At 37.8% G+C, this 12,208-nt stretch overlaps 1 protein-coding gene across 2 annotated transcripts in view; it reads right to left on the reverse strand.

Moving 5' to 3' along the window:
* The window catches only part of SDK1 (sidekick cell adhesion molecule 1), a 405,082-nt gene that overhangs the window by 315,664 nt on the left and 77,210 nt on the right, over positions 1-12,208 (reverse strand). The gene's annotated exons all lie outside the window — the stretch shown is intronic.

Raw genomic sequence — 12,208 nt, forward strand, 5'->3', positions numbered from 1 at the left:
CTCTGAAATACAATTATTTTATGAAAATACTAGACTTAAAGCCCATCTTCCCATCCAAACTACCAAAGGGGGTAAGAAATGCATAAAAGGCCTGGGGCTTCCTAGACCAATTTAATTCAGTTTTGTAACACAATCTTTTCAAGGAAGATATCCTGCCATTACAATTAAGTAAGTTACTTTTCTTAGTTTATTATTTATGGTTTTAATATAAAGCTTACACTTGTACTATATCACTGCGATCCATTGCCTTGTATCATTCTGTCCTATGAAGCAAATCCGTTGAAGTGTTTAGCAATTTACCACTTTGAATTATATTACAAATTCGCCTGGAAGTTGGTTTTTATACTTTGATCTAAAACTATTACCCAAGTCTTGTACAACGTAATTAAATAAATTAAACTAGCCCTTGGGGACCTTTTGCTTTCAAATGAAATTTCAGATCCAAAGAGTGCCTGTAACCTTTACTGTAACCATGTCTAAAATGCTACTCGTAATTTCACAACTAATCAGATCTTGACAGAAAAGGAGACACTTGTTGATGGAACTCCCCCTTCCTGGTATCCCCAAGGATAAATTCACTACATCACGACTGAAACAAATCCTATTGTATCAGAGCCTATGTTTTAAAAAGAGTATTACAAGTTCTGAAGGAGGCTTCCGGAATAGTCCTGCTCAGTTACAACACATGGGTATCCTACCCCTGCCACTGGACTGGTCAACTCGTTGAAAGAACTTCATCTTTCGGGACATACAACATTGTTCTTCCAAATTAAACAACCTAAATATCAGGCTGATTGCAACACCCAAATTATAGTGGGTAGCCTTAATAAGTTAGTACCAAAAAGAGTACAGTTGAAGCACTAGCGTAAAAGGGCAGCTTTAAATATCAATTGCTGGCCTTCTGAACAGATGCAAATTTTTTTTTAATCCTACCTCTCTCAAAAAATACTGATGATCATTAATTGAAAAGCAAGAATTAACTGAACTGACAGTAGTTTCTGTGTCATTATGACAACATGCAACCAAAATATACGCAAAAAAGCTATGCCCATACTGAATGTATCACATAATAAAACAGTCGCTCAAGACAAACACAAGAATGAGTCACAAGAAATTGTTACATGACTGAAAATTTCTCCTACTTGTCCCCTTGGCTCCTTAATCAGGGTGCGTAACACAGCAGAGCTGCCACGTGCCGGGTATGTGATCTCATCGGTTTATGCACAAAAGTAACTGGCACGTGGTAACATGCCAGCTGAGTGCAAGCCTGATGCCTCGATTTCTCACTGTATAAGACGGACACCGAGTTGCTGAAGCACAAACAGAGAGGAGCGACAGAAATGGTGAGGAGACTGGACACAAGTCTTATGACAAGCGGCTGCAGGAACTGGGATTTAGTCTGGAGAAAAGGACGCTGAGGTGAAACTTCATCACTCTCTACAGCTGCCTAAAAGTGGGGTGTAGAAGCATGCTGGTCACTTCTCCCAAGTGACAAGTGACCGGACAAAAGGGAATAGCCTCAAGTTGCACTAGGGGAGGTTTAGATTGGGATTAGGAAAAATTTCTTTACTGAAAGAGTAGTGAAGCACTGGAACAGGCTGCCCAGGGAAGCAATGAAGTCCTCATCCCTGGTGGTATTCAAAAACTATGCAGATGTGGCACTTCGGGACATGGTTTAGTAGATATGGTGGTGGTGGGCTGACGGTCGGACTTGATGATCTTAGAGGTCTTTTCCAACCTGAATGATTCTATGCAGAATTACTTCTGAGAAGTTCCAGCTGAACTCAGATACAGCACTGGAGCTGGGGTAGCATACACTGCTTAATGTCAGTTCAGCCAAAGTTCTCCAGAAGTACAAAACAGCTACTGTCCTCTGCTAGTGCACTCACTGACGCTACTGCTGACACCTGACACTGTAATGGCTCTCAGCGGCTACTGATCAAATTACCAGGCTTTGTATACCTGGAAATCATCAGCCAGAAATCTGTGAGTCGGTAATCACCACTCAAGACTTTGCATACTTCACTTAACATGTTTTTCTTCTCATTAGAATGCCTTTTATATGAATGACATTGAGCAAGAGAATGTTCTGCCATCTGCAAAATTTGTAATTTTCTCCAGTGAAATAGGATCATCATCTCTCAAGGGTAGCCTACCCACCTTTCTGCCTCCGCCTGACAATCACCGCGCTCACGTACTCTGACATTAGCAAAACACTTGCCTTCAAGGTGTTCCTGTTCAAGGTGGCATCGTAATTACATAAGCATCAGTCGCACTCCTTGAAGGTCTGTAAGAATAAGAGCTGATTTCTCACCCAATATCATACCTGCCAATTAGGCAACAGTTTGAAAAGTGGAATAAATAATTCTGTTACAGCCAGTTGGACAGCTCATAGGTTTTAAGTTAAGCGAGTACTAAGTACTTTGCTAAACTGAATCTTCAGTGATCACTGTACCTAAGACAGAATAAAAAGACATTGTACAAAAAGAAACCCTATGGAGATTCAAAGAAATTGTTCTAATGAAGGTATGCTACAAAAGTAACATACTACCCATCCTGAAACACAAAGGTAACCAAGGAAGTATTACATCATTTGTGAAAAGTTCACTTGCTAGAGCAAAGTGAGGGGGTTTTATTATTATTTAATTCCAGCTACTTCTATATATTGCAGCTTAGAAAGCAATACCACACAGCAGCAAAACATTTCTGGTGAATAACGAGCCTGTACCAAGAATTACAAATGAGATATTAAGAAAACATTAATTCCACCATATGAGTACTTTCAAAGGTCATCTCTTTTTTTCATTCCTCCAAGCACAATCCTACCTTGCCTCAAATACCCCAGGCTTCCATCCCATTTATTTGGTGTTGCTACAGACTAGGGAAAACCATAATGCAACAGTAATTTGATCTCCCTAGCAGATGAATCAATGTCTGAAAAGCATCACTAACTATAATAAAAGTATGTTCATTAATATTATGTATTTTCGTGCATAACTGAATTTTAATTTTTTAAACACATACCCCCAAAATATAGCGATACTGTAGCTATATGAATACCACAGTATGATCTCAATCCATAAACTCAAAGAGCCTGCATTCAAGGAAAGGATAAATAAACAAATAGATTTGTGGTATTACAGCCAAAAAAACTACAGAGTCAGCATGAAGCAAACCAATACATTCAGGAAAAGAGGGAATTTATGTACAGCATATTAACAAAAGTAGCCACCCAAAATCCGGTTGCCAAACTCTGCAGTTTGAAGATGCGACTTTATTTAGCAGCTGGGGGTACAGGTAATATTACTTATTTTACATCTTAGAATAAAGAAACAGGAATCATCCCAGTTTCTCCATCGTTTTAGTCTTTCTGTCCCCATAGGGAACTAAAATCTTCACACCTATCAAGTGCAATGGGAAGTTAAAAAGAGGCTTGTTGATCTCCTAGCTTACTGTTCCTCACAGAGCCAGGCACCAGAAGAAATGACATTTCACCCCAGCACCAACGAACCAGCATACGCCAGTTTTTGCAGTCTTATCTTTGTAGATATGATTCAATAATGAGCATGCTGTCACATAGAAAACAACTATGAAGGTCAGACATGACATAACTCACTAGGAATTAAAGACCTGCATGAAATAACTGCTGCTTCTTACTTACAAATCCATTAAATGGGTTAAAAGTGACTTAAACTATTGAGTCTCAGAGGGGTTTTTTTGTGTCTTCCAGGTGATCTCTTACTCACATGGTAACAGCAGGTAACAAGATGCAAAATTTTCTGTGTCTGTTCCTTCGCTCTCCAGAGGCCCAGTGCCTCTGTGTGACTTTGTACAGGTTATAACCTCTCTGGATTTCATTTACCCATTTCTAAAATGTGAATAATGCTTTACTTCCTCCTGGGAATGGTGTGGAGGCTTAGAATGTTAATCCTGGCAAAGTGCTTTGAAATCAGTGAATTGAAAACAGCACAAAGCATCAAGTTTTATCTTGTGAATCCATTTCTTATTGCTTTTACCTTGTCAAGCTCATACAGAATTAACTCTGATCATCTAAATCAGTATAGCTACTGCAATAATAACTTTGCCTATTTCAATAGGTTAAAAAGAAGATCATAAAGGTAAAATAACTTAAATCAACACTTCAGATTTTTCTACTTACAGGTGTAATACGTACTTATCACACACTGTGTCTCCCTTGAAACAGCTTCTCCTCCCTGGCTTTCTCTATCTATATGAACAGTGTTCAAAGAGCCTTCTAAAAGCAATGGTTTCCTTAAGAAAATCTTAACTTTAAAATGGATATGAAGTGGCCCTAGAGAATGATTTTCTGTGTGGATATGAAAAAGATTTTCCTTATATCTTTTTATGTATTAAAAAAATTAAGTACTTTGATTTCATGGAAGACAAAATATTTTGTTAAGAAACTGAGTAGGCATCACTATAAAATGTAAAATAATTTTCTAGTTTAGATATAAATTGATGACCTCATTCAGAGCTAAAGAACAGTAAAAATTCATGTTTTACCAAAACCTTGGTGATGTCCATTATAAATAAATGTAATGGGAAATTCACAAGAAGTATTTCTGTTTCAAAGCAAGTGTAAAGGAGTAGAGAAACCTGAAGTTACTTTCACAAGAACAATTGCATTATACTGTTTCAAATAAACCAAATACAATACGAAATCCCATAAAACCCAATAAAATATGTGGGAGAAGCAACAATTCATCCCAACATTCGCAATATTTATAGATAACCAGTTGAAAAGAAACTTCAGGGGCTAAGGAAGCATCCAAAAGAGCAACTTTTCCAAAGCTTATTTAAGGTAAGTATTTTTAGTACTTCTGTTTCACATATATCATACCTGCTTCTGCCTGCATCTCTTCCAAATTTCTTGTCATCTACATAAACAGGTCATGAACAAGCGATTTTTTTCTGCACTCACATCAGCTACTAGGCCTCAATCATCAGTATCTTGACATCAGGAAAACTCGTTAATGGCCAAGAAATGTCAGCTCTTTGCTATACTCTCTGCTAACTTCACCTTGATCTCACAGAATTTAAAGTAAATATGATTAAGTCCATTTTGTACTACACCATGAAGGGAGTTTATAGGTTATGACACCGCATTAGAATCTGGCTGGCTAACAAGAACCCCCAAAGCACACAACCCAGTGCAGTAACACGTTGACAGCAGAGACCAGGGCAGCGAGTTGGTTGAATAAGTCAATTCCCTGTGTAAAGGTGATTGATACGGTCCTCTAACAGATCTCTCTCAATAATCATATGTTGTGACCTAGCAATAAACAGTAACTAAATTATGTTTTTATCACTAGTGTCATTCACTGTGTTAAAAATAGATTTAAAATCCAAATCTGCCTTTATAGGTAAAGTTAATAAAGAAATTGTGAGAATTTTGGGAATAGACTGATTGGAAACATGGATGAATTCTTGCTACAAAGTCACAAGTTTTGGCATTAGATTATAACAATAATTTCTTAAACAGACTCCTTCAACAATGAAAGAAAACAATCTAAACATTCATTCTCTGGAAATTACACAGGAAGGCATTCATCTAAGTTTACTGTAATATGCTTTAAATGTAATAGCAGTTAAATCTCTGAAAAGCTACTCCACATTGTTCTATATTGTTTTACTGAACCCATGGGACTATGTCTTTCTGTATGTTTTAGTGATGCACACAGCTTTGACGACACTTCAATTATCTCTGGCTGAAATTGAATCTGTTAAGAACACTGTAAACCGAATAATCCAATTCCTTCTAATACACCAGGCTGAATCCCTAAGCCCTAATGAACATTTTTCCTTTTTCATTCCCTCTCCCTAGAGCTAACTAAATTATTGAGTCAAGAACCTAGCAATTACGTATCATTTAAATATTTTTAGTTTATATGCATTCATCATTTGCAAGTGAGGACATGATTGCAGTAAGGTTCCCAACAATGCTATGTAATTTTAATTACCAGAAATCCACCACAGTAGGTGAAACAATGCCATCAGTATCTGAAACAATACACTGAACACAGCTAGCAATATTGGAACCATAAGAAAACAAGATTTATGGTACAGGTTCTGTGTAGGGTTCTTTTAAACAATGTACCTTTATGCACTCGGTATTTTATACTTAGAAGTCTACAATAAAAAAGAAGAAAATGAAACAAAACAAAAAAAACAATGCCTAAAACTTTAAATTCATGGTCATTCCACAAGGCTGAAAGTCTTAAATACAACACAGTGTCAAGAACTCACTGGTTTTGAGAAGACTTCATATTACTCGTTAGTCAAAAATTTCAGCTGGATGAGATAAAGAGCAACTGAAAACCCAAATAAACCTGTGACGAGATCTTTTCTTGTGCATTAAAGAACCTATTTTAAGTAGGGTGAGTTACCAATCCTGAAATAGTGAAATAGTGCTCACAATACACAGTGATCTCAATGGTTTTAAAGGAAGTCAGACAAGCCCCACGTTTCCAAAAATACTCACCAACCTTTATCAAAATAAATGCACACTTAGTGACTCAGTGTAATCTTCATTAAACCTTATCAGTACTTATTTATCTCTAAAAATAAACTGTAAACCTCAGTAAATGCCTTTTCAAAAACAAAATACACAACGTTTAGAATAACACATACTTGAATTTACTGAAAGCATCTTAAAAGGATGTGATCTCAAAAAGCATTGACTTCTAGCTAATAGTTTTCACTCTTAGAAGTTTTAAATTGCTTCACAGTGTAGTCAATCGGAGAAGTAAAAGCCCGTAATTTTTAAGATAAGTAGTATTATTGTATCCAGGAGAAAAAGTTGGCTACCAAATGCAAAATCCTGGGAAGCAAAATTGAAGAGTGGGAAGACTGACAGGAATGGGCTCTTTTTACTCTTAATTTCCTACTTCAAAACAATTATGCAACAGCTTTCCACTAATAATCAGATCAGCAGGATGACAAGATCCACCTGTTACATCAAACCTGCAACACTCATACAGAGTCAGCTTCTTTTGAAATCCAGCCAGCACCAGGCAATTAAATAGAATTGCTCTTGAAATGTCTGGTATAACACTGTTCTGGAGAATCCTACAAACTGCTGGGAGATTTCAGGTTGTTGCTTAGAATCAAGGTGATTCAGTGATACAAATTATTATATCCCTCCGAGGTCATTATAGAGCTAAGCAAAACCCAGTGCAAACTGAAATAGTACATTTCATAGAATCATAGAATCACCAGATTGGAAAGGACCCACCGGATTATGGAGTCCAACCATTCCTAACACTCCCTAAACCATGCCCCTCAGCACCTCATCCACCCGTCCCTTAAACACCTCCAGGGAAGGGGACTCCACTCACTCCCTGCGCAGCCTCTGCCAGTGCCCAATGACCCTTTCTGTGAAAAATTTTTTCCTGACGTCCAGCCTGAACCTCCCCTGGCGGAGCTTCAAGCCATTCCCCCTTGTCCTGTCCCCTGTCACTTGGGAGAAGAGCCCAGCTCCCTCCTCTCCACAACCTCCTTTCAGGAGCAATAAGGTCTTCCCTCAGCCTCCTCTTCTCCAGGCTAAACAACCCCAGTCCCCCCAGCCACTCCTTGTAAGACTTGTTCTCCAGCCCCCTCACCAGCTTCAAACAAGTAAAGCTTGTTCGGATCAGTATCATTATATTGATCAAAATGTGATGAAATAATCCCAATCAATATGAAAACATTTGATTTACAAGGCAAACATAAGTTGGATCAACAGTAATTGAAAAATACTGTCTTCCCAGAGTTATATTTTCTGAAGATTGATTCTTTAAGATCTTCAAGACACTTTGATGCCATTATCCTTGCATATTACAAGTAAGCGAGCATCTCGCTTCAAAGCGGAGTAAATCTCCTACCTTTACTTTTGGTGACTGTATGGCCTATTTCAGCAAGAAATGCATCTCTCTCTGAACTTTGCATTCTATATCTGTACAATAAAAACCTGAATAACCCACATGTTTTAAACCAAGCTAGAGAAATCTCCATCGTTTTCCTCCTAGCAAATTAGAATACTTGGATTTTTTTTTATTTAATGCTGCCATTAGATATTCTATGTGAATTTCATATAAGAATAAATTATCCAAACACTAAGACTAAGAATGCTCTTCTGCAAACGAACTGCAAGAAATATTTTCCTGTTCTCTTTTCAATAGGCAATTGAATGGTTAATAAGGCGACCCAATACAAACAAAACAAAGTGTCACAGCACAGGGGTATTAGTCCCAAGCTTCACAGAACTAGAAAACCTTGAGCACAGCCAATTATCAGGCACTGTGGACAATAAGAGCACTTTCCTACATGTTCATTATCTGTCTAGAGAAACAAGTAATGTCAGTAATTTCCATCAGGAAGTATGCATAACCTTCTTCAGAAAGCAGACATCTTAGCAGACTCTCCTTTCTCTTCACCCACACCTAAAGTTTCCTCAGGTTTTGCTTCTTAATTTCAAAGAAAAGAAAAGGAAAAAATCCGAACAATTAGAAAATTTTCAAAGGAAACTGGTGTCTGGTCTGCTTTTGTATCGTCATTAATTCCGTGCCTTTCATGCTTTAAATAATCTCCTTTCTTCTTAAAACCTTTCTCATGGAAGTTACATAAATGCTTTTCTTCTAGCCACCCAAGCCACCTCCGAGACTAATACTAGTTTGTTCGGTTTTGCAATTATTTTTATATTTTATTTGCAAGTTTCACTCTGCATTTGCTCTAATATCATTCCCTTTGACGCTACAGTATGTGAATTGCAGACATCTTCTTTCAAAAGTTTCAGATGTTTACACATTTTCTTGTGAAAATATATTGATATCATATTGCACTTCTTTTTTTTGGAAGAGCTATAATATACTGCAACAGGATTATGATTAGAGTTGACTTTTGGCCTAGGCAAAATAGGTAACTGATATTTAGCAACTGACTGCTTGGGGGGAAGGTAAAATATTTTCAATATGTGATACCCTGACCCCTGCCTGTGCAACAGGCAGCAATCAGCTGTGCAGCAATACATATTCTCCTGAACACTAAGAAACATCTGCAGCTCAATACTCTGTTGCTACTGTTTTCATAACCCAACTTTTCCCATTTTTTTCTTCCTTTCGACAGCACCTTAATAACCCTGTCTGACTCCTCACACCCACTGTAAAACCCCACTGAGATCACCTCCCCCCTATAACTAACCTTCCTCTTGCAGAGAACTTTTACTTTTACACAAACATATTTTGCCTACACTGCTGAGAAGCCTCGAGACAGCTCTCAAAATTATGTCCTTCAGGACTACCCAACTCCATTTTCATTCTGGTATAGACAAACACTGTTTCCCCAGGAATACATTAAGCAGCAAGAAAAGGACTGTGTCATCAAGTTTTGGATGAAACTAAAAAATTAATCCCTAGAAATTGATACCCATTAAATAACTTAGGGAGTGGGGAGATTCTTGTAAAAAGGTGGTATCCAAGTGAACAAATGTTCGGTGTGTCAAACACTTTAGGACACAAGTCCCTCAGGGTTGTCCACAAGCACTACTGTACACAGACTCATCACCTTCAGAATAGAGAGTGATTTGTAATTGTCACCTTCATCCTGATTTATCCACATCTTAATAAGATATAATTAATACTTGCTTAATTACATCCACTTAAAATTCTTAATATGTGGCCCAGTCATTCGCCACAGACAGTCAAGCATTCAGAGTAACTCCATAATGGCCTCACCTGAAGCCAGGCAGCCGGGATCCTTAACTGCAGTAAGCCCCAAACTCCCTCCCTTCCAAATCAGACTTGATTTGCAAAGGATCACGCAGAAAGTATGTTTTATCAGTGGCCCCCGTGACTCTAGGTGGTTCTTCAATCTAGGGGGCCATCAATGCTTATTTCATTTCTGTCTGCGTTCATGCTAGAGCCATCCCTTCCTCATCCAATCTGAACTGTTCCTTCTACATAGTTGACTAATGACTCCTTTTAAATATATAATTCATTGCATATATACTTAGATGATGTGATATTTTATGTGCTGCCTTCTTTCCATTGAGACCACACAAAATATTTTTAAGATAAGTGATATATAACATTAAGTTATTCTGGTTTGAGACAAAAGTCCTCCCTTTCAACGGTTCTAACACACGTCACAGTATCAGATACCTCAAGTCCCTCTCCAGTTCTCATAGATTTTCAAAAGACACAAAGGAGAGTTGGGTCTTGGCTATGTGATTCTGAAAATCTTCCCTCTGGAATTTCTGAAAACTGCTGAATTTATACCCCTGGATGTTAAACTGCTTCACCCTCAAAGAGGAACAAAGAGCAAAAAATACAAGTTTCTCTAGAACTGTCCTCCTGGTGAACTTGAAGAAATCATCCTTAAGAAGCAAAACAAGATTCCGGCCCCCATGCCCATTCACTTCTTGAACTATGCTGGCAGCTCAGCTGCTTCAGTGAGATATCACATTTTTTAGTCCCTTTGCCAAACCTCTGGTATTAGCATCGTTGTACAAGAGCAGCAGCCCCTGGAGACAGCAGACTTTTAGTTCTCATTGAAGCGATTCTTATTTACTGCTTAGGCGTATTTCAGAACTGAGAGAATTTCTACATTCAGTATTACACAGTCTCTCTGTGACTGACTCTCTGCTACATACGCTACAGAATTTCTAGCGCAGGATTTACACTTTATTAAAAGCAATGCCTTTTTAATGAGATGTTAAGCAACATTTTTAAATTACAAATGTAAAAGATGAAATAAATTATCACGTTTTAATGTCAATTATATTGTAAACGCAAAGAACATTACAACTAATAAGACCATCGATCTACTTCAGGTTTTAAAAATAAGTAAGAAAAATATGCAGGACTACACAGCAAATTTGTGCCTCTTCGTCATAGTTACTGAAATAGAACAAGATATTGTTAGACTGTAGACAAAAGTACCTACATACATATAACTTACACAAGAACAACAGCTGGAGAACTAGATAAAATATCTATATTTTACTTGGAAAATAGTTGAAAAGATCCCATCGCCCTTCAGGATCAGTGAACAGTTATTTGCTACCTCAACCATGGTGAACTCCAGTTCTGTCCTTATCTGTCTGGAATTTGAGTCACCTCAGATATTTAAAGCTGTATTTTTGAAAGACAATAACACTTTCCCCACCAGAAGACACATTTTCAGATGATCAGAATGAAATGAGAGAAAAAACACCCTAAAGGTTAAAGCCTCCAAATAAACCGTCTATTTAGCTGTGGGGTTTAACAGCACCAAGCTTTGGAGGATCACTTTCTTTAAATCAATTATGATCAATACAAGGCAGATGGCTAGCCTGTCACACTGGATAGAGCTGTCGGGATGATAAGGTCACTGCATCTGTCAGCGGGAAACTGCTGCAAAGGCGTCACATCTAAAACTCCTCATACTCCCAGCCCATCTATTTGAGGAGAGCACATCAGGGATTAAAATGGGCAGTGAAGGAATTAGATGAGGTTACCACATTTGTCAGCATTTGTCAAATTATCTTTTACCACCTTCGCAGAAAGAAACAAGAAATAAAATGCCTATATTACCCCCTTAGTCAAAAGACATTTCTAACAATTTTCCCCCTGTGGGGAAGTATTTTCTTTCCTTCTATTTTCAAACAACATTTTGACGTAATTCCTCCCAGCCTGTGTAATTGCAATGCACACCATACTGTGTATCAGCTATCAGAAAAGTTATTGCCATAATTAAATGTCATCTCTTTGAAGGGGACAGAAACTGCAAGTTCCTTCTTTATCATAACTGGTATTGTACAGCCACTTGTAAAATAATCTCTCCTTCTGCTCCAAAAACTCACTCTAGAGCAGCACTGACTACCAGGCGACATTACTTTTATCACCACTGCTACTGTAAAGAAGGTGACACACACACTGTGCCTCTACAACGCAAAAATTAAGAGGAAGTTAAACACTTTTAAACTAAGTACTGAACAAAACTGACTTCAAGTAAGGTTTGAAAAAAAACCCAGACATTTTCTTTGGTGTTTAAATGTCAGGTTTGGTTGCATATTCCAAATTACAGCAAATTAAAATCTGCTGCTCCTTTTTTTTTCTCCTCTTTGATGGCCTCCCTCAGAGTTTTACTTTGTTTCCCTAGTACCCTAATTAACAATAGCAGAACTGGTATGACTCAACTGAAAAGAAACCGATGTATCCGGGTTTTTCCC

This window comes from Cuculus canorus, chromosome 15, assembly GCF_017976375.1.
Source record: "Cuculus canorus isolate bCucCan1 chromosome 15, bCucCan1.pri, whole genome shotgun sequence".
Lineage (NCBI taxonomy): Eukaryota > Metazoa > Chordata > Aves > Cuculiformes > Cuculidae > Cuculus > Cuculus canorus.